Raw genomic sequence first — 21,058 nt, forward strand, 5'->3', positions numbered from 1 at the left:
ATTGCAGATTTTTAACGAAATTGAATTTTAGTAGGAACTTGGTGTAGATAGGAATTAGAGATGTCTAATCACTAGCCATTAAGAAGATTTCACTATAACTGTGAGGGCTAGGAACTTGGTTAAAGGAGGTGTAGTTTCTCACACTTTCATTTAGGATTCCAAATGCTATCATGATATTCTGGCAAATGATGAATCATAGTAGCTGGGTAATCCATTTAAACCACTATCAATCACTTTCCTCCAACGTAAAACATTAAGAGTTCTGCAAAAGCCAGTTTGGGCCCTATCCAGAAAGTCTCCAAGAGTCAATGTTTACGCTAAGATACCAAAATGAAAAGCCAACATTTTTGAATATCCATTCTCTTGTCCCATTTTCACTTGACAAAGATTTAAATCCAGACTTATGACCACAATTGAACCTAATTTTTTTGTTGCTAAGCGAGACAGCTGTTAAGTGAGTTTCCCCCCCTTTGTTGGCCTTTCTTTCTTGCCATAGTTGTTAAGTGAATCGCTTAATCGTTAGTAACATGGTTGTTAAGTGAAGCTGGCTTCCCCATTGACTTTGCTTGTCAGAAGGTCACAAAAGGGGGAAATATGAGCCGGTTGCCACGCATCTGAGTTTTGATCAGGTGACGGGGATGCTGCAACATGATGTAAATGTGAGAAATGATCAGGTCCCTTTTTTCAGGGTCACTGCAATTTTGAATGGTCACTAAATGAAATGTTGTAAGTCAAGGACTACCTGTAATTCAATTGCAATTCAACAAAGTAATCTAGTAAGATCGTTCCTTCTTTCTACTCACTTTTAGTTTGTGTGTGTGTTTTTTTTAGCTGTTTTCTACTTCACAAAAATGCACACAATTTGATACCATGCCTTCAAGAGGCATCTTGGTTGTTTCATTATAGAAATCATAAATCATAGGGGTGATTTTTCTTCCACCTAGCACCGTGATGGCATGTGGAGCCGGGCCACATGGCACATGCGGTGTCGCCCGTTCCTCTCCCAGGTTTTTGCTGTGCATGTGTACATGATGATCACCTAGCCTTCGTGAATGTGGCAGTGCCGGAAACCGGAAGAGCTGGTCTTCTATTTTCCGATGTGAGCATGCGCACTGGCCAGCTAATCGGCGCATGAGGATGCACTGCAGTAACCAGAAGACTTACTGCATGCGCACCAGAAACCAGAAGTACATTTTCCAGCATGCGCAGGCCCCCTGGGCAGCTCCTCTTCGTGGTTGTGGCCCAGATGAACACACACAAAGCGCGCACAAAGTGTTGTATTTTCGGCACTTGGTGCTGCGCGAAGCCTGTGTGTGCTCCCTTTTTGGCACTCGGTGCCGAAAAGGTTCACCATCACTGACCTACCACTTTTGTGCATTCCATAGTGTTGTGTAATATTTTGTAATGGACCTTGGTGACTTCCTGTAAGTAAAGTGGGTAGAATGCTCGAATTGGCATAAGAAGGGAAGAATTTAAAAACTCTTAGAAATATGAAACTCGCTGAGCCTAGTCATAGTCCCCTGACGGTTAAGTTGCCTCTGAAGCCCTTTTTTGAAGACAAATACAGAGAAGAAGGAAAGCTGTTTATCCAACTTGTCATTCTTGGAGGAACAGTGAGACACACACAAAAAAATAAGTAAAATATACGTACAGGGATATATAAAAGACATAGGATCTTTGCTCTGTTTCTAAGGTCTCTTACAAAAGTAGGGCAAAGTAATGAACCTCTTTTTATTAAGATGTAAAAAAAAAGAAAAGAAAGTCATAGACCAATGCTTTCGTTTTGGGACTTTTCATGATTTTACTTCGGGGAACATCTCAGGCTTTTTAACACGCTGCTCGAATAGGCTTAGCCTTTTGTTTTACTTAACATCTACCCTGGAGAATTCATCATTATTTTCTGTTCATTGGTCCTCGGATAATAAGCTATTACCATGCAGGAATCTGAGACGGGCTACTTTTGTGACAAGCAGTTCGTGAAAATAAAGGCTCCTTGCTTGATGACTTCCTGGGTGCCGCAGCCTCTTTGTTTTCTTGACAGCAGAAGGTGTGGGGTGTGTGTGTGTGTGTGTGTGTGTGTGATTATCTGTGCTATCTTCTAGATGATCTAACATGAAGGGAGGGGTGCTGCTGGGTGTGATAAATTAGCACAATCTGCAGGGGACCATTTTCCCTGATTGGATGCTACCCCAAGTATGCTTAGTGGACCATTTGAGTTGCCTTCAAAAACAAGGAAAGCTTCCCTGGCAGGTTTCCAAGGAACATACCTCTCTTAAAGAGACAATGCTGGCGCGGCTGGACTCTCCCCTCCTTCCCTTCATCTGGCCAGTTGGCAACCTGTCTAGGGCTTAACTCCATTTACTCCAATTTCATTCCCCTCTAATGGGCTATAACTTCCAACTCCTGACTGTCCATTCTATTGAGCCAAGCTGGTTCTCAATCAAATATCTCCGTATCTTTCCACACACACCCCACCCCTTTGCCTGTTATTCCAAATATATCTTATCAGTTACCAGGAATCCAGTTTGGCCCCTGGTGATTAAATAGCTGCAGCCCTCTGGCTTCTTTAAGCTCTCCTTATACTGAATCCAGAATTTGTCGGGGTTCTTCCTTTGTCTCCTTCGTTCATATGATTTATGGCTTCACTAAATTCTGATGTGCAGCCCAAGTGCCTTTGCTTTGTCACAATTCAGCCATCATGTCCAAATGGAGAGGAAGAGGGGCTGAAAAAGATTTGGCACCTGATTTCACACCGGCTTTTCTTTTTTTTCTTTTTGCTCCATAGTGATTTATGCTTTTGGAGTCAGGTTGTTTTCAAACGTCCTCTCTCCTCGCTGGGGTGGTAGCAAATATCCTTGTGATTCACATTCCATTTCAGTGACACCAAATGGATGTGGAATAAAGCCGCCATGTCTGGGTTGAAAAAATCCAGATGATCACCAGATGGCAGCAAAGGAGTGCAGAAAAAAACCTAACTCTGCTGCCATCTAATGATCATCTTTTGCAGGCCAGATTTGATAGCCTTAGGACTGTTGTTCTTGTTGCAGCATTATTAGTGTGGTATGATATCATACTACAGGATACCTTCCTCTACTACATAATTAAAAATGTGTCTGCTTTCTTTTCCTATTAACCTTCAAAATGAGAACAGGCAGAAAGGAGATTAAGTTCTATTGAAAAGCATGCACGCATTTTTGTCTCCTCATTATTTCAAAACAGTCCTAAATTAACTGCCAAACAAAACGCATGGAGGGATAAAGAAGGTTATCTTGACCCTAGCTCCATAATTCCTAAATTCTGCGTTTGTTTTAAGCAGACTAACATTTTAGCCTGCGAATGTGAGCTGCAAAAACCTGAATAACCACCAGATGGAAACAAAGGGTTATTTTGTAGCTCTTTGCTATTATTTAATGTGGCATCCAGTTTTGGAAGCCACATTAATCTGGCAAACTGCACTTGTTTAAAACAAGCCACCTCTTGTTAGACTGAGTAGTATGCTTTCCCACATTCAATTAGTCTTCGTATTTATCTATTTTCACACGGTGGGAAACCCGCAACACTAATTTGCAGTTATTGTGGCTCAAGATAGCTTTGGGAGGGCAACCAAAGATGCTGGAGGATTACAAAGCCCTAGCTTATGCATAAGCAGCATAGATGAACTCAGTTAATAGTATTTATATAGTAAAATATGATAAACCAATTATGGATTTGCGTAATCATACAGTATGATTACTTATTGCAATAAGAGAATCTAGCCAAAGTTTTTGGAATCTTGGTCCAGACTGAATATTACCTATTCTGATTGGAAGGAAGGGGAAGAGGAAAATGTGGTGTTTTCTCTCTTTCTCATCAGTTTCTTGCTGAGAAACAATTGTCTCTCATTTCCGGTGTGAATTGGTGACATTTGTGGTGGGCAAAAAAGCTTTGATGTGGAACAGATGGAAGGAAGGGCTGGCCCTTGCCAAAGTGAGTCGGATTCCTTGGTTTGAAATTTTATCTGGCCCACCTAGGAACAGGAAACAGAGGCTCCTGTCTTTTTAGTTAGTACCTCTGCAGCTGGAGCCTGCTTTTATACGCAGGCAAGGCTATTTGTAGTTTGCAGTTATGCAGAGTTGTTTGGTATGGACTTTGGATGCCTAGACATTTCCCTCCCTAGAAAATACAATTCAAGGGATGTGGTGGCTCAGTGGCTAAGACACTGAGTTTGTTGATCAGAAGGTCGGCAGTTCGAATCCCTAGTGCTGCATAATGGAATGAGCTCCTGTTACTTGGTCCACCTTCTGCCAACCTAGCAGTTTGAAAGTATGTAAAAAAATGCAAGTAGAAGAACCTTTGGTGTGAAGGTAACAGCATTCCATACGCCTTTGGCATTTAGTCATGCCGGCAAAATGACCATGGAGACGTCTTCGGACAACGTTGGCTCTTTGGCTTTGAAACGGAGATGAGCACCACCCCCTAGAGTTGGGAACGACTAGCACATATGTGCGAGGGGAACCTTTACCTTTACCCAAGGGTGTTTATATTTTGTAGTTATGCAGAGTTGTTTGGCATGGACTTTGATTGCCTGGAAATTTCCCTCCCTAGAAAATACAATGTGATCTTAAGGTTAAAATGTGTAAACTGCATTAATTGGACAACCTTCAACATCTACATGCCATACGAAGTATCACAGTCATTGCTAAAACCAGGAATCATCTTCCAGGTATAGTAAAATGCAATAGCTATAGTCTGGATGAAACCTGTGAAATAATATTCTTTGTCCTACGAAGTTGTACACAAATAAATCATTCAATATCCAAAAGGGAATGATTTATTTTTTTAAAAATTATAGTAGTAGTCTAGCGGATGAGCATTTAGAAACTTATCACAGAGTTATACAATTAGAACTGTATAACTTTTAATTATTGATTAAGTAGTTAGATTTCAGCTGCATTCAAATATGATTACTTAACCTGTATCTGGATTTGCATAATACATAATGAAGGGATCAACCAGATTGGGGTAATACAACATAGTAAATTATTTAAAAAACTAACCAAAATGATTGATAACCTAGCTTAGCATGTTCCACAACAGCATTTAGATTAAATATATTTGTTCAATATGTTGCCCGCACACTGCTTTAAAGCTGTTTGATTAATAAAAGGAATTTCTCTCCTTTGAAGCTGCTATGCTGTTTAGTTACCATAACTCGAAAGGAAAACAGAAAATCATTAAAGATGTTATGATTGCTAAAAAGAAATTCTAATTTGTGTTGATTAAACTTCCTTTTTACTTGATACTATATTGAAACATTTGTTACATACAAATCCCTTAATTGTCCCATGTTCAAAGATAACAAAATTAACAAAAAAAAAGCCTTTATATTTTGAGCAATCAGGGCTAGAAATTTCTGGCTTTCAGCCTGAAAAATAGAGAGACACCTTTACCTGCAAACGTTTTTAAGAGCCTTACACGCCGTTACTTGAAAATCCTATTGACTTCAGTGAAGATTATTTATTACATTTATTTTCCACCCATTTTGTAATGAACTCCACAGCTTTTTCTCAGTACACCTGAAATAGGTCTGCACTGTACGTGGGTTAAGTGAGGAATAAAATCTAAAGGTCAAGGGGCAAGGGAGAATGAACTGCAACCAAAATCTTAATGGTGGTTCAGATAATGTGAATAGAGAATTAGGCAAATCTGAAGGAAAGACTTCCTTGACCAAAAAAAAAGGGGGGTGGAGGTAGAGTATGCTTTAAAGATAGGGCCTGGCATGTCAGAAGGTTTACTACGGTACTAGCAATTGGGCAACAATAAAAGGCCTTGAAGACGGTTGCTTTTAAATGGAAGATTCCCTCAATAAAATGGTGAGCTACACAGAACTATTAGATAACAAAGGAGAATTAAAATAGGCCCAGGATTTGAAAAAACAAGGAATTAAATGGAAGACACACACACACACACCCCGAAGGTCTTCTACTTCATCAAATTATTCCACTTTCAGAAAGATTGCTCCTGCAGCTATGCTGGAACTCACAGGTTTAATTGCTCTGCTAATAAATCTTCTTAAAAGCATCCTGTCCCCAAGAAACAATTAGAAACTCTTCTTGGAAACATGGGATGGTAGCCATTTGCACAGGGTCATGAAATCTTCCATAGACCTGTGATGTTTTAAGTATCTTCAGACTGACTATTCACTCAGAGTGTAAAATTCCTGTCTTCATTACATTTAATGAGCCAGTTGGGTCTAGAGCTTTAGATCAGGAATGGGTTCCGGCAGCTACTACTGCCAGTTTGCTCATGTTTGCGCATTGTGTGTGTGTGCATATGCGCAATATTATAAAAATGCTTCTGAGCATGCGCAGGAGCCAAAAACAAGATGGCGGTGCCTACGGTGCCGCCAGGAGAACTGATTCAGGGCATGGCAGGCCTGGGTTACTGCTTGTCCCAGCAACCCAGGCCACCAAACCACTACTGGTTCGGCCGAACCAGGCCGAACCAGTAGGAACCCGCCACTGATTTAGGTGCTGATTTAGAAACCAGGAGACTGTGAATTCTAGGCCTCCCTTAGGCATGAAAGGCCAGCTGGATGACTTTGGGACAATTTCTCTCTCTTATAACCCAGCCCACTTCCCAGGGTTGTGGTAGTTGTGGAGAAATTAGGAAGGAAAAGGAGGTGTGTTTGCCACCTTGGGTTGATCTAAATAAATAGGATAAAAAGCTAACAACAACAGCCCCTACTGAGACACTACCTTGATGTGGTTGTGGGACCATAAATATAAAAAGTCATAGTAAACAAAGAAGCTAAACTGCTCTGGGACTTGAAACAGACAGGCAGCTGCCACACAACAATTATCAATCAGAAAAAAAAAAGTTTGGATAGTGGACGTGGCAGTACCTGAAAGCAGCAGAAGAGAAAGAACTGGAGAAGATCACAAAATACAAAGGTTTGCAAATAGAAATAAAACAATTGTGGCAGAAACAAGCAAAGATAATACTAATAGTAAGAGAGTGGTGTAGTAGCCGGAATGCAGTACTGCAGGCTACTTCTGCTGACTGCCGGCTGACTGCAATTTGGCAGTTTGAATCTCACCAGCCTCAAGGTTGACTCAGCCTTCCATCCTTCCTAGGCCTGTAAAATGAGGACCCAGATTGTCGGGGGCAAATAGGCTGACTCTGCAAACCGCTTAGATAGGGATGTAAAGCCCTGTGAAGTGGTATATAAGTCTTAAGTGCTATTGCTGTTGCTAATAGGCAACTTGGGTACAATCCCAAAACAGCTGGAGAATCACTTGAACACCCTTGGCATCGACAAATTCACCATCAGTCAATTGCAAAAGGTGGCTGTACTAGGAACAGCTTGCATCCTGCGACAATATCTGTAACACCATCAAACATTCACATCTACCTCAGGTCCTTGGAAAGGTAGATAAGATAGACAAAAAATGCTAAATCCAGCCTGAATACCTGTCTGACTGTGTGACGAATCATCATCCTGGAGAGCCTGGGGAATCTATAGCATTCAAAATGAGTAAGCATATTCGCTGAGATCCAGTTCAAGGGTTGGATTTTATAATGATAAGTCAACCTTACGAGAAGGTCTAAAATGTGAAAGTTGGACTAGGTCCATACGAGTTTGACCATAATATCTTCAGTATACTATAATTAGCTGGATCCTCACATAATGCTGAGCTATAAAACCCAGCTTACAAACCACAACAGCTGAATACATAGCCCCACCCCTAAAATACATTATGCCTAAGCACAGTAAGCAAACTTAGACAAGGATCATTTCTCGCCTTTCCATTCATAATGATGACAACCTGATTCCAACCTCTGGAATCCAGTTTGGGAGATCCATCAAATTTTCATTGATGGTTGTCAATTTTTGAAATACCCCGTTGCAGACCTAGATCTCTAGATGGAACTTGAGGGAGCAAGACGGGGGCTTTCACAGAAGATATTCCAAGAGGTATTAGAGCAGGAGAGCACAATCTTTTGAAGGAAAATAGATACACTTGAAATTTTTGAAGTGTGGAGCGTTTCAAAGCAGGGGAAACGCATCATGTGTGAAAGATGCTCTTGTGAGAGAGCTTTCTTTTTAAACTGATAATGGCTATTTCAAGGCTTACATCTGCTTTCCAGGGTTTTCATGTGAGATCATCCGTGGTTTCGGGGTGGGATATCATCTGTACGCTGATGATACTCAGCTGTACATCTCCACCCCGAACCATCCCAACGAGGCCGTCGAAGTGATGTCCCGGTGTGTGGAAGCCGTACGGGTCTGGATGGATGACAACCGACTCAGGCTCAACCCTTCCAAGACGGAGTGGCTGTGGGTTCCGGCTCCCCGGTTCAACCAGATAATTCCATCTCTGGCCATTGGGGGCATTCAACTCGCCCCCGTGGAGCGGGCGCGCAATTTGGGCGTCCTCCTGGATGCCAGGCTGTCCATGGATGAACATGTGACAGCCGTGGCCAGGGGGGCGTTCCACCAGGTTCGCCTGGTGCGCCAATTGCGCCCCCTATTGGACCGGGACGCCTTACGCACAGTCACCCATGCGCTGGTGACGTCTCGCCTGGACTACTGTAACGCTCTCTACATGGGGCTTCCCTTGAAATGCACTCGGAGACTGCAGTTGGTCCAGAATGCGGCCGCGCGGGTGATTATGGGGAGTACTAAGTACTCCCATGTGACACCTCTCCTGCGCGAGCTGCACTGGCTTCCTGTGGTCTATCGAGTGCGTTTCAAGGTCCTGATTACGATCTTTAAAGCGCTCCATGGCTCAGGACCTAGTTACTTGCGGGATCGTATTCTGCCCCATACATCCCTACGACCCATCCGCTCGCACAGAGAGGGACTTCTCCAGGTGCCGTCCACCAGACAGTGCCATGGAGCGGCGCCTAGGAGCAGAGCCTTCTCTGTGGCGGGCCCAGCCCTGTGGAATGACCTCCCCCCGGATATTAGGACCACTACTGACCTCCGCTCCTTCCGTGTCAAGCTCAAGACCCACCTTTTCCAAATAGCTGGCCTGGCTCAACCATAACTTCGTAACGCTCCTGATGGGTTTTTTAATTTAGTAATTTTATTTAAGGGGATTTTAAATTGTGTTTTTAATTGTCTTTCACTTATAAGTCAACTCTCCTCCATGCACATATGTATATGTCTCTGTTCTTTCTGTATATATGTTTGTCTTATGTGTTTTGATTGTACGCCGCCCCGAGTCCTTCGGGAGAGGGTTGCGGCTAATCAAATAAAATTTATTATTATTATTATTATTATTATTATTATTATTATTATTATTATTATTATTATTATTATTTATTATAGGTCATAGGAGTCTTCAAAGGCCACAAAAAGGCAATTTGAGGGCCACATAAAGGTCCTGGGATTGTCCACGGGTTTATGTCAATCTATTACTCATGTCCAAGCCCTGCCCAACAAAGTAACATAAACTTGGCTTATTTATTGAGGCGGAGGGGAGAAACCTATGCACCAGTGGTGGGATTCAAATAATTTAACAAGCGGTTCTCTGCCGTAATGACCATCTGGGTAGGCGTGGCTCGGTGGGCATGTGGCTGGGTGGGCATGGCCAATTCAACGTCACTCACATCAATGGGCGCTTCGCCTTAGCTGTTGCAATGTAATAAGGGTTAGCCGGAGAGACAGTTTCTATAAGCAGGGCAATAAAGATTAGGCTAGAAACAACACCAGATTGTTTCCTTCCTGCCTTCCTTACAGGATTAGGCCTGTAAAGTTGGGGGGGTGGGGGAACAAAAGGAGATTTCTTCCAACAACCGGTTCTCCGAACTGCTTAGAAAGTTAGCAACCGGTTCTCCCAAAGAAGTGCAAACTGGCTGAATCCCACCACTGCTCTGCACCATCTCAAACAATAGTCCAATTCCAAATAATTATATTTTCAATAAGCTACATATTTGAGGCTTTAATAAGATTGAAGATTAAAACACAGCTAATTTTATGTGTTTGTGTGTGTACATCTATATAGTATGTTTTATTAGATTCTTTTGTAAACTCATAACATTAGAAATGTTGCAAACTTTTGTGTGCATGTGCGTGTTTCTGCAAACTCATAATATTAGGAATCTTGTAAACAACAGTCAAGCTTTGGAAAAAAGGGAGGAGATGCTAGCGATTTTAAGCCTTGGGAATATTGTGGGGGTGATCCTTTAAAATCAATTTTCAAGATTAGAGTAAATAACTTTTATTTTATTTTTCATTTGTTAAAATTCATATCCTGTTTTTCTTCACGTACACACACGTTTTTTAACCTTGTGCATTTTACTTTTTTTTTTGAGCTTTCAAAACTATTAATTATTTGTATTCTATCCTTTCTATGATCATCTATGACGATAATAAAAATTTGATTGATTGGATTGCAATTATACGGCTGTTGAATTTTGGCAGCCCAGCTCTGGTATGCTGTAATGGTTAAGGTTTTGAACTAAAACCACCCAAGTTCTTATCTCAGACTTTCAAGACTGTTTTTTTGTGTATTTAGTCTATTTACATGGCCACCCATCCACCAAAGGGACTGTTTGTTGATAAAATAGGAGGGGGATATGTACACTATATACAGAGTATTGAGCTCCCAGAAGAAAACAACAAGATACAAATCTTAACAAATGAAAAATAAAATAAAAGTTACTTACTATAATCCTAAAACCTGATTTTAAAGGACCACCCCACAATATTCACAGAACATTAATCAGTGGAACAACTTGCCTCCAGAAGTTGTGAATGTTCCAACACTGGAAGTTGTTAAGAAGATGTTGGATAACAATTTGTCTGAAGTGGTGTAGGGTTTCCTGCCTAGGCAGGGAGTTGGACTCGAAGACCTCCAAGGTCCCTTCCAAATCTGTTATTCTATTCCATTCACCAGGCTTTAAAATCCTTCATGTCCCACCCACCCACCCCCATTTTCCAAAGCTCAACCATTGTTTTACAACATCCCTAATGTCATCAATGTACAAGTTTGGAGCACACCCAAAACACAATACCTTTTCCCCCACCCCCACCCCTAAACCCAAGCCTATTTGGTTTGATTCACAATCAACAACCAGTCTGAGCACTTCCTAAAGCTGTTTAAAAAAGAAGGAGCCTCAAACTGGGCAAAGACGCTTGGAGAGCAAATGAGCCGCCTGCCTCACACATGCTCAGTACGTCTGCTCTTGCTGCCAATGGGTTGCCTCCTTTACCTGCATCTCTGGAATTTTTAATGCTGCGTGGAAGAGCATTACAGACAAAGGATCTGAGAAAGGCAGGGGAAATCCCAGGGCTCTCTGGAGCCCTGCCAGGCACACTTCCTTGGCGCATCTTCATCAGGATGCACATCAGTTCTTCCCTGTCCCAGGACACCAACATTTGGCTTCCGTTCCCATGGGGTTCCCCAGGGATGCAGGATTTATAGCTCCCAGCTGGGGAGCATGTGGTATCTGCTTGTTTGCTTGCACATTTCTTCTTCCTCTGGAGGGAATCTCGTCAATTAACTCTTTTTGTGTTGTTTTTATTTTGCTATTTCCTTGGTTCAAGGTTTCTGATAGGTTGGGAGAGAAAAATGTGGGTTAATCATCTCCACAAAAGATATGGGTCAGGCATCCCACCAATTCTTCACAATTTAGCACTCAGTCCTGGATTTTCCAGGGCAGGGACCGCCTTAAGCAAGCAATCCTGTGGGGCTTCTGATCATGCACAGAGCAACTTCTCCATTGTTAGGAAGCAAACAGGGGCAGCAAGGGATAGATTCCCACAAGCTTTACAGGAGACAATAAAAAGATTAAGGTAAAGGTTCCCCTCGCACATATGTGCTAGTCGTTCCTGACTCCAGGGGGCGGTGCTTATCTCTGTTTCAAAGCTGAAGAGCCAGCGCTGTCCGAAGACGTCTCCATGGTCATGTGGCTGGCGTGACTAACGCTGAAGGCGCACGAAACGCTGTTCCCTTCCCACCCAAAGGTGGTTCCTATTTTTTCTACTTGCATTTCTACGTGCTTTTGAACTGCTAGTTGGTAGAAGCTGGGACAAGTAACGGGAGTTCACTGTTTTACGCGGCACTAGGGATTCGAACTGCCGAACTGCCGACCTTTCTGATCGACAAGCTCAGCCTCTTAGCCACTGAGCCACTGGCGTCCCTTTAAAAAGATTACTTTGCATCTTTTTGGTGTGATCCTATCAATCTTCAGTCATGGCTATTCATGCCCCTGCCATTGAAGCAGGTGCTACACATCTGAACATCTGGATTTGGACAAATCTCAAGCAGTGACCTTTTTGTAAGAGCCTTTTAGGACAGGTAGTTCTCGGCTTACAGCAATTCATTTAGTGATCGTTTTAAGTTGCAACGGCACGGAGAAGTGTGACGTATGACCATTTTTTCACTCTTACGACTGTCGCAGCGTCCCCATGGTCATTGTGATCAAAATTCAGGTGCTTGGCAACTGTCTCGTATTTATGAAGGTGTCCTGGGGTCATGTGATCCCCTTTTGAGGCCTTCTGCAAGCAACATCAATGGGGAAGCCAGAATCACTTTACAACCACGTTACTAACTTAACAACTGAAGTAATTCATTTAACAACTGTAGTACGAATGGTCGTAAAACCATCAATAACCATCATCATGCATACAACTTGCGTCTTAAAGTCTTAAAATGGGACACAAATATTAGTTCTTCAAACTGCTGAAAAGGAAGAGGCTCAGAAGATGCCTCTTGCCTAGACACAACTTTGTCTAGGCTAATCTCTGCTACTTGCACTGATCTCCCTGCAATGAATGTTTGTTGCAGAAGGACTGAGTGACATCCTCTTTATTTTAGAGTTTGGGATCTTCCCATACTTTCTTATTTATTGGATTATTGACATCAGTGAGCAAAAAAAAAAATTGGATAGAAAATAAGTGCCAATCTTGGCTTTGGAACCTTAGCGAGTTGAGACTTGATGAGTTTTCGGATTGGAAACCCCAAAGGAATACCTGGGCTGTAGGCTACCCTGGGGTGTTGAAAAAGCACCCCTGAAGAAGACAGTGCAAACTATTTCCATACTGTTGCCAAGATTACTACTTGACATATTGTACATCTGAAGTCAACAAGACACAAGCACATCTCGAAGAAGACTTCGCCTTAGATTGAACTGAGAAGAAATTTAATCCTTGGAGAGAAGGAGATCAGTGCTAGTAAGGAGTGGGATTTGCTCTCAATTTATATTCCAGTGGCTTGACCTGGGAGAGTGATCTTAGAGGTTGTTTGCTTGGGCTGTTTAGTGTTACCTTGCTTGGCAGTTCCTTCATTGGGGGTATTGTTTACTTCGTGATTGTTCGTTTGATATTATTCCTGGTGCTACTCTATGCTCATCTGGCTATTGATTGTTGTTGGGGAGGTGTTTTGGTCTTTTCCTTCTCTTTCTGGCTTGTTGATTCTCTCTTTTGCCCAGTATAGAGATGTTGTTTATGTCTACATGTCTATTGGTGGCCCATTTGTCAGAGTGCCAGGCTTCCAGAAATTCTCCAGAATTTTTGGATTTGGCTTAATCTAGGAAGGTCACAGTTTCCCAATTGAAACTATGGTTAAATCTGTGCATATGTTATGAAATTAAAGAATTTTCATCATGGTGTTGCAGAAAATGACAGGCTTTAGACTTCTCAGGATACAGGACGAGTTTATTTGGCAGCCAGGTTCAGAAAGTTAGCACATGGCTAATTTTGCAAATTCTAAACAACCTTCATTATTGAAACACGCATTCTTATACATTCTCAAAGGCAGCATAACACGGAAACACTTAACTCATTTCTTATTGGTTACCTTGAGGAAAAAGCCTTATAAGTAGATGGGGGTCTTACTTCTCCTTTTGTTACAAGTATGGACTACGTGTCATTAACGAACTTTAATTGAACCTTGTGGTTTTGGACTTTTGCCATAGGGACGTTTGTTGGAACATGTTGTGGTTGAAGGCTGATGACATTTCCCTCTCCCTTTAAGCAAGCTTCTAACTGTCCCTTTTATGCCACGTCTTCATTCTTATATTTTAATCCATATTTTATTCTACTTTATCGGCTTCTGATTGCTGGTTGATGTTCATGGATGTGTTCTGTTAGTCTATCCTACATATTGTGCATACTGTTAACACCAAGATCAACATCAGGCCAACAGTTATGAAGAAAACAATATCCCAATCAAGGAACTGCCAAACAAGCCAACAGTAAACAACCCACAAAAAATACTCCAAGACTACTCCCACTAACACTGATAGGACAACCCAATGGAATCTAAATTGAGAAGAAACCCTACTTTTACTAGCACTGATGATGTTACCTAGTTTGGGTAATGAAGTGTCTGCAAGAAAACAACCAAACTCAGAGAGCATCCCCTCATTCTAACCCTGAGCTACAAATATTATCCTTTAGAGGCAGAACAATCAATGAATTCTGTTTCTTTTCCCCTCCATCCTCCTTCAGAATAGAGGAAACCTGAATTCTTATCTCTTTTTTTATGGCATCTTACTTTGGTTACTTTTACAGTGTTTCCCCGAAAATACGACAGGGGCTTATTTTCTTTCTACCTACAAAATATGGCTTGGGCTTTATTATGGGGGGAGGGTTTATTGTTTTGGAGTTGCCAGGCGGCTGCTCTCTTGCGAACGGGCTCCCAAAGAGCCAGGCACAGCCTCATGGGCGAATGGCTGTGTTGCGCTGTCGCAGCAGCGCAACACAACAGCCATGAAGCGACCATGCTCACAAGCAGCCACCGGGCAAACTCCCTTTGCAGCCGGGCACAGTGCCATTCACTGACCTAGGGGTATCGCCAAGCCACGTGAGCGCCTGTTCGCTGCTGCCCGGCTCCCGTAGCTTGGCACCTTCCAAATGCAGTGAATGGCGCTCTGCACGGCTGGAGAGGGGGGTTGCGCAAGCGGCTGTTCCGCTCTCGCTCACCCGCCTCCCAGCCTCATGCTGCATGGCCCAGCTCTCATTACGGAGCCAGGGGACCTCCGCCGCTGCCACCATCCCAGCCTGGCTTTTTCTGTGGCTTCCAACCCGAGTCTTTCGGCAGTGGCTGCTCTGGACGCATGCTCTATGGTTGTGGGCCAGCTGCCTGCAGAGTGTACAACCATAGAATGTGCACCCAGAGCGGCCACTGCCGAAAGACTCACGTTGGAAGCCATGGAAAAAGCCAGGCTGGGAGGGCGGCGGAGGTGCCCTGGCTCCGTAATGAGAACTGGGCCATGCATTGTGAGGTGGGTGAGCGAGAGCGGAACAGCCGCTCGCACAACCCCCTTCTCCAGCCGTGTAGAGCGCCACTCACTGGCATTTGGAAGGCGCCAAGTCACAGGAGCTGGGCGGCAATAAACAGGCACTCACACGGCTTGGCGATACCCCTAGGTCAGTGATGGCGCTGTGCCCGGCTGCAAAGGGGGTTTGCCGGGTGGCTGCTCATGAGCGTGGTCACTTCATGGCTGTTGTGTTGCACTGCTGCAACTGCGCAACACAGTCATTCGCCCATGAGGCTGTGCCCGGCTCTTTGGGAGCCCGCTCGCAAGAGAGCAGCCGCCTGCCAACCCCCCTCTTCAGCTGGGCACAGCGCTGCTCACCAACCTAGCGGTATCCCGAAGGCATCAAGCAACGTGATCACCTTTGCCTCTCCCCAGGTTCCTGTGGCTTGGCACCTTCGGGATACTGCTAGGTTGGTGAGCGGCGCTCTGCCTGGCCAGAGGTGGAGGGTTGTCCAGGGGGCTTATATGCAGGGGGGCTTATATTTTTGCCCCCCAGAAAAATGTGGCATGGCTGTATTATGAGGACATGTCGTATTTTCGGGGAAACACAGTACAACTTGGATCTTTATCTCATAATAATAGGAACAATAATTCCCATCACTTGGAAGAGAGGGAAACCAAGTCTGATGAGGTGATGTTATGTAGCTATTGGATGTACCTTTCTAAGCAGCACAGAGAAAGGCTTATGAGAAAAACAGATCATGCCAGACTAATCATATTGCATTCTTTGATAATGTGACAAAATTAGTAGACCAGAGGAATGCCGTTGATATAGTTTACTTGGACTTCAGTAAGGCTTTTGATAAGGTAGACCATAACCTACTACTAGATAAAGTAGAAGAATGTGGGTTAGACAGCATCACCACCAGATGGATTCGTAACTGGCTGACCAACCGCACTCAACGTGTAGCCCTCAATGGAACTGCATCTACATGGAGGGAAGTATGCAGTGGAGTACCCCAAGGCTCTGTTTTAGGCCCAGTACTCTTCAACATCTTCATCAATGATTTGGATGAGGGAATAAATGGGGAACTCATCAAATTTGCAGATGACACCAAGCTGGCAGGAATAGCCAACACTCCAGAAGATAGGCTTAAGATACAGAAGGATCTTGACAAACTTGAACATTGGGCACTATCTAATAAAATGAAATTCAATGGTGAAAAGAGTAAGGTTCTACATTTAGGCAACAAAAACGGAATGCACAGGTACAGTATAGGTGGTACCGTGCTCAATAGTAATAACTGTGAGAGGGATCTTGGAGTTCTAGTGGACAATCATTTAAATATGAGCCAGCAGTGTGCAGCAGCTGCCAAAAAAGCCAACACAGTTCTAGGCTGCATCAACAGAGGGATAGAATCAAGATCACGTGAAGTGTTAATACCACTTTATAATGCCTTGGTAAGGCCACACTTGGAATACTGCATTCAGTTCTGGTCGCCACGATGTAAAAAAGATGTGGAGACTCTAGAAAGAGTGCAGAGAAGAGCAAGATGATTAGGGGACTGGAGACTAAAACATATGAAGAACAATTGCAGGAACTGGATATGTCTAGCTTAAGAGAAAGAAGGACTAGGGGAGACATGATAGCAGTGTTCCAATATCTCAGGGGTTGCCACAAAGAAGAGGGAGTCAAGCTATTCTCCAAGGCACCTGAGGACAGAACAAGAAGCAATGGGTGGAAACTAATCAAGGAGAGAAGCAACTTAGAACTGAGGAGAAACTTCCTGACAGTTAGAACAATTAATCAGTGGAACAGCTTGCCTCCAGAAGTTGTGAATGCCCCAACACTGGAAGTCTTTAAGAAGATGTTGGATAGCCATTTGTCTGGAACGGTATAGGGCTTCCTGCCTAGGCAGGGGGTTGGACTAGAAGACCTCCAAGGTCCCTTCCAACTCTACTATTGTATTATTGTATTAAAATGGGAGCAAGCACTGGGATTGGAGATTGGAGACCGGAAGAAGATTCCCAACTTGATGAAGAGACTAAAACGTTTAATATATTTCTGATGTTGAGCTGATCTACTCAAAATATTGCCTTAGTAGAAGATAATATAATTGTTCAAGGCACTATAGAGCATTTCAACAAACTAGCTTGACTATTCATTTGGAGTTACCTTAGAATTACTACATTGCTTACTCTGTTTGCTTGGTCTTAGACAATGTTCTCCAACTTGGCCTTCTCCAAATGTATTTTCCAACATCCGCCATCCAGGCCACATTCCCTGGAAGCAATGGGAACTAGTGTTCAACATATCTGAAAACTCCTATCAGGGAAGCAAGAAGGAGTTCAAAAAAGTAACCACAGTTTTGTCATCCCACCCAAAGCGTGTGTGGTTTAGTTATCAGCAGTGGTTGTGCAATGAAAGAGAAAAATTCCCAAATGAAAAATCTTCCCTAAGGAACTTCCTGGAGGTGATGGGGGAGGAGGAATGGAGTGAGGAGTGGATCTGAAAGCTTCGTCTAAGCCAAGAGACTTTTAATGGCATCCGCTGGCCTTGAAGAACATGTTGAGAAAGGGCAAGCAGGGAATGGACACCTGGATCATTTCAATGTCAGAATTCCCAGACCGACCTGAACACTGACCCCCCAAAAGATAATTTTGGAAACTTCCGGAACTCTTCATCCAAACAATGGTCTCTGCTTTGACTTTTTTCTTCTTCAAATTTTTGTTTGCGGATAAGCCGTTCTCTGAGTCAAAGCCAACTCTGCTGGGAAACTTCCTGCTATAAAACCATAAAGGCCTGCCTTTTCTTTTCAGGCAGGATTGAAATGAGTGTTACTCTAAACCAGTGTTGGTGAGCTTTCTCGGCACTGCCATAATGGGAGTGTATGCGTACACACGGGAACGCTTGAAACCGGAAGAGCACCTCCGCAGCGTGCCCGAGCACCCAAAATCGAAAGAGCAGCTCCCCAGCATGTATGTGCACGGCGGGAAGCTGAGCTTCCAGTTTCTGGTACGCTCCTGTGCACCAGCTACCTGGTTTCAATTTCTGGAGCTCCCGCGCACACACCAGGACCAGTTGGACAGCGCACATGCACACACAGAACCCAGAAGAGCAACAGGCGATGGCTGATGTGCCCGGAGAGATGGCTGTGCGTGCCACTTCTGGCATGGGTGCCATAGGTTCGCCACCACAGCTCTAAACCAATTTCTTATACTGCTCCTAATGCATCACATCCTAATATACTACTTATTTATGCTTCCTATAAAGCTTATTTATATTTCCTACACTGGAGGGGAGGGAGTGTGACAGAAAGTTAGGATCGTAGCAGCACTTAGTCAGGTTCAGCTAATTTCAGAAGCAAAGCAAGGTGGACAGAGACTCATCTGGGAATTCCAGATGATTTAGGAAGTCCAAAAAATATCCCCCCCCCCATATACGAATTTGACAGACCCACTTCCCTATCCCCTGAAGAATACAGTTGCAATGTGGAAAGGGATTGGCTCTTTGCATCATTTGTCCTCGTTCTTTCCTCATATTCTCTCTGTGTTACTTTGCCCTTACTGACAGACTGACACATTAGGTTTTGCCCTTCAAATAATCCTGATTTCCTTCTTCTCTCTTTATCTAATATGAGAATAGGAAGTTTGGAGAAGCTATCTTTCTGCAGAATATGTAACTTATTTAATAAACTTTACTTGTCCTTATGGGCTTTAACATCTGGGCTTAATTCTACTCACACCCTGCTAAATATAGTTCCCAATAAATAAAATGAAGGCTTCCAACCAAGATTACTTCAATAGTTTTCCTACAAACAGTACTGCAGGACGTTTTAATGGCAACTTCTAGTGTCACCTCCCTCTCTGGCATTAATTGAAACAAAATCAAGGTAAAGGGCTTATTCATCCTCCAATTGCCCAAGGAATTATATGAGCTAAATATTGGCCTGAAATCCACCAAACATATACCCTGGCCTGCCAACTGTTTGACTATTACTGAATTTTGCTAGGAGGTGGCGTTTTTAGTGCCAGGCAAACTCTGTGCCAGAAAGTTAGGCAAACTTTTCCTAATGATATATTCCCCCCCCCTTTTTTTTTTTGAAAGGGGAAAAAATATTGAGAGGTGATTTTCTCTAGACAAGCTGAACAACAGCTTCTATCAACTGCATTAGGTTGTCCAAATATTGGAGTGAGTTCAAAATTCAACTAACCAGGACCCTTTCCTTAAACCCATATCTGAAAAAAAACAAAAACAAATAAGAGCTTAACTGTGGCCCGCCAGATTATAAATTTTACAGAAACTTTGCTGATGGTAGCCGTGCAAATTCTGACAAATCAATGAAGGCAACTATTAAAAAACATGCTGTTTTGAAATTAGGGGATGGTGTACACAGGAATCATACTGTCATCCGTAAAGTTGATTCGCATATTGTTCTAAACCAGAGTGTGATCTGTTTTCTTTGGCTAAGGCAAGTGTGTAAATTATAATATTGTGACTTGGAAACTATTGTTTAAGGCTTAAAATTGTTTGCATGAATGTAACATTATGATTTATCTTACAACTTGTGGCTCAGTACTATATTCAAATTCAAGAGTTCAAATGAAAAGAAAAAAAGCTGATAATTTTTATTTTACTGCTTGAGTAAAATCTTAAACTGCAGAAGAGGGTGTGTGTGTGTGTGTGTGTGTGTGTGTGAGAGAGAGAGAGAGAGAGAGAGAGAGAGAGAGAGAGAGAGAGAGAGAGAGATTATTTAGAGGCTGGGTTCATTTCTTCAGTTATTTATGCATTACAAGAGAACTAGCTAAGGCCAACCAGTTGTGTCACTGTAAGGAAACAAAGACAAAGCCTGTGTTTGTGCACATTTTAAAATAGTAAAAGTCATGAGAATTTAGGACTTCACACTTCAGCCATTAGGATGCCAATCACAAACACTCATGTTAGTGCTACTGGTATTAGGGTTTCCTACTACCCAAGATAGAAAGCTTCACAGGATGACATTTTGTTTGATTAAAGTCTAATATAGACCTGACATCGAAATGAGATCCAAATATCAATAGACTCTTCAACAGTCAGCAAGGGTTCAGTGTTTCACGTGCATTAGGGCATGCTGTAGTCTAAGCAAAGCAATTCTTAAATGGAAAACCATGGTTTTCAGCTATGTGCTTAGCAATGAGAGTTCTGGTAGTCCCTGTTATGGCCATTAGGGGAAGATCATATTGTCATTAAGTGAGGACCTCACTTTTCTCCTCCCCTGTCATGCTTGCCTCTGCTTCAATTCCCCCCAGGCCCCAGCCATCTATCTCTCCCCACCCTCCACCCCCATCTCTGTCCTTTTGGCATGCCTCTTCAACATAAGTAGGAAAATGGCAAAGGTCAGCTGGGGACTGTCTGTCCAATGCAGGGCAGCCAAAAGGACAGACGTGGTATATAAGACAGTGGTGGTGAATCGGAGATGTGGATGTGCCCCTTAAGGTTGTTTAAATGCAGGAGGCCTGCTAAGCACCAAATTTTGAACACATGACCACAGAGATGTTGTAACGGCTGTAATTTCAAATGCTGGCTGTAATTATATTTTGTTTAGTGTCCTCATAACTTTGAAGGGTCGCTGATTGAATGGTCATTAAGCAAGAAGCATCTGTAGTTCTGTAGTTCATCCTGACTGGCTCAAAGTTGACTCAGCCTTCCATCCTTCCAAGGTTGATAAAATGAGGACCCAGATTGTTGGGGACAATATGGCTGACTCTGTAAACCATTTAGAGAGGGCTGAAAATCACTGTGAAGCAGTATATTATAGGGCTAAGTGCTAATGCTAGTTGTTCAGATATCCAAACTTGGCCTTAGCTGCTCTCGGTGTCGCTT

This window comes from Natrix helvetica, assembly GCF_964273705.1.
Source record: "Natrix helvetica genome assembly, chromosome: 1".
Lineage (NCBI taxonomy): Eukaryota > Metazoa > Chordata > Lepidosauria > Squamata > Natricidae > Natrix > Natrix helvetica.